Raw genomic sequence first — 3447 nt, 5'->3', positions numbered from 1 at the left:
CCCTCATTGTAATCTTGTGAAAAAATATATACTTCTCCCAATATGGTCAGTGACAGAGGTTAAATTTCCTTACGTGATGGTCTGGCTTCTATACAAACGAGAAACATAATCAAGGCAACATCAATAACGTGAAGATTGTTATCATCAGTGGTAATAACAAAGGCAAGACCGTCTTTATCATCAATAAGCGTAAGGAGAAGGAAGAATAAGAAAGAACAGAGGGAAAAGAAAAAGGAAAAGAACAAGAACATAAAAATAAAAACCAAGATCAGGAAGAATAATGAGAAGAAGAAGAAAAGAAAAAATGAGGATGAAAACAACGACAAGAACAACACCAACACAACTACCACTACCACCAACAAAAACAACAACAACAATAACAACTCCATTTCTCTCGTTCCTAAACTCCACTAGTCCCCATCTTCCTCCTCCTCCTCCTCCTTTTCCTCCTCCTCCTCCTCCTCCTCCTCCTCCTCCTCCTCTTCCTCCTCCTCATCATCATTCTCCTTCTCATTCTCTCCGCTTCACCACGTCTTCCACCCGCCATTCATCCTCCCAAACTTCCAAGAATTAAGCAGAATACCTTCAATGCACACGTTGCTACTATCAATAATACTTTTTTCCTCCATTTTTTTTGCTTTTACACATGTATACATTCGTTCTCCTGGTTCTTGCTATTCCCTGCTTCCTGTCACCTTTCTCCCTCTCTTCCTTTTTATTTTCTAACAAAAGCTAATAACAAATGATGCACAAAAAAAAAAAAATCAACAAATACACATTCACAGAACTCAAATTGCACATAACCATTTGACACATCCACCCATACCCACCCACCCACCCACACACACACACACACACACACACACACACACACACACACACACACACAAGATGGATGAGGGCCCATTAGGAAGGTGAGGTCAGGGCGGCGCAAAGGAGCGTGATGAACAAGACCTCCCGAATGTATTGTCTTCGCGTCTAACGGGGCGGGGAAGGGCGGGAAGTGGGTGGCGAAGGGACGAGAAGGGATGTGGTGTGAAGGGGAAGACGTACACAAAGGGAGAGTGAGGAAAGAGTAGGAGGAGCATCGCAGATCAAGAATGGGAGGATATGTCTGGGAAAAAATCCAAAGAAGGAAGAACGTAGATGGAAATGGGAAAGTGTGTGGAATTTAGGGCGTAGCGGAAAAGCAGAAGAAGGAATACAGGATAAGAATGGAAGGATATAAGACTGGTGGAATAAAAGAGAGAAGTAGAGTAATTCAAGAAGAGAAGGATAAAGGAGGATGAACATAGATAAAAATGTGGAAAAATGAGGAAGCTATAGGGAGTGTAGACAGAGAGTGGGAATATGCAACACATTTCAAGAAAAGAAGGGTAAGGAAAGGAGAAATTATAAAGAAAAAAAATAGAGGTGAAAATGGTGAAGCATGAGGAGGCTAGAGAATGTGGAAGAAAAGAGAAAAAACATCAAAGGTAGAAATGGAAGGATGCAACTTGAAAAACTGAAGAACTAGATGAAAAATGGAATAAAATACTCGTAGAAATAGGGATAAGAATAGGGGTAGAATATAAGGATTAAGGATAGGCAAAGAAACGAACATTGTTAATATAGCAGAGGTGCGGAGAATAAGGTGCTCATGCCATGAAGGAGCCTAGGATTTCTTAAACAAGAACACACAAATGTTAATAAGGGAAAATATAAATGGGGAAAACAATATTGTAGTGGTGAAGATTAAATAATTTAAGAAAAACGAAGATAAAGCCAAGGAAAAGAAAAATAAGAGGATTAATAGATAAATATGTTTGGGGATGCGAGATTAAAAGTATGGGAAGGTGACGAGGGTAATGAACAATTGAGGATGAGAATAGCAGATGAAAGAAGCGTAAAATAAAGACGTAATGAAGGAGGAAAAAGGAGAATAACAGGATTAATGGATGAAGATGCATTAAGAGGAATTAGGGTTGGAGGGAAGATATCAATACAGGAAGAAATGTTTTAAATCATCTAATATTAGTTGTAATAGCAATAATGATAATAATAATAATAATAATAATAATAATAATAATAATAATAATAATAATAATAATAATAATAATAATAATAATAATAATAATAATAATAATAATAATAATAATAATAATAATGATAGTAATGTCTTAAAGATGGTGAGGGAAAAATGAGGAGTAAGAGGAGGAGAAGGAGGTGAAGGAGGAGATGGTGAAGCAGGAGGTGGAGCAGAAGGAGGAGGAAGGAGATGGAGAATTAGGAGAAAAAGAATGATAGAAATAAAACGTTAACTAGAATAAAAAAAAAAACAATAAAGATGAAGTTAAAATTTATCACTATAGGAATTTTACAGGAAAACAAACGTCAAAGCAAACATAAACACACTCGACCATTATCATAAGAAAAAATAGAAAAAAAATCAACAAAAATTGATAATTAAAAAAAATCAACCACAGCAGATTTCCTCACAGCAAAAAAAAAAAAAAAACTAGCTAGACTGACATGAAGAAAAAATAAATGAAAAAGTATTAAAACCTATGAAGCCAAAAATGTCAGAACTGGACGGCAAAACCCGCAAATACCCAGCTCACCTGTGGCAAGTTAATTAAGCAGCATGGATTTACCTGGTGATTGGCTGACTGGCTGGGGATTGTGCAAAGAGATTGGATGACGGAAGAGAAAATGCAGAGACCGGGATTAAAGAACAGAAGATCACGGTTGCAGGAAGCCGGAATAAATTAGGGGAGAAATGAAGCAAATATGGAATTGGAACTAAAATGAGATAAGAGAGAGAGAGAGAGAGAGAGAGAGAGAGAGAGGAAAAAAATGAAGCAATAACTTAAACTAAAGACGACATGCTGGATAAGACTGAACAGTAAATATGAGAATAATGAAGGGGAGAGGAGGATATATAATGCAAAGATAATGCAAAGATAAGGAAATTGCCAAGGAGAAAGTGAATTATAGAAACACAAAGGCTGCCAACCAAAGAAATATAAAAAAAAACAAGCGAAGTCCATGAAAGAAAGTAATGAAAGATAGATGCGAAAAATTTTAAATGTGTCAGAACCTGATACAGATCATGAAACTAAGAAAAAATGAACTTAAAGATTAAGAACATCAAATAAAAGAGAAAAAAAAAACTGGCAAAAGGAAAATTAATTACAGAACAAACGAAAAAAAAGAGGAGGAGGAAGAGGAGGAAGAGGAGGAAGAGGGGGAAGAGGAGGAGGAGGAGGAGGAGGAAGAGGAGGAGAAAAAAAACATAAAAGAATTAAAAAAGTAATAATACAGAAATATAAATAAACAAAGGAAGAAATATACAAAAGAGTGAAATAGTAGAGCTACAAAACTGCAAATAATGAAAAATGAAATACAAACACTCATAAATACAGCAAGAATAAAAACAAAGACAAAAGAGAAAGAAGAGACACAGAA

The sequence above is a fragment of the Portunus trituberculatus genome, chromosome 31, assembly GCF_017591435.1.
Source record: "Portunus trituberculatus isolate SZX2019 chromosome 31, ASM1759143v1, whole genome shotgun sequence".
In the NCBI taxonomy this organism is placed as follows: Eukaryota; Metazoa; Arthropoda; class Malacostraca; order Decapoda; family Portunidae; genus Portunus; species Portunus trituberculatus.
The sequence above is the reverse complement of the archived record's forward strand: the minus strand, read 5'-3'. Positions refer to the sequence as shown.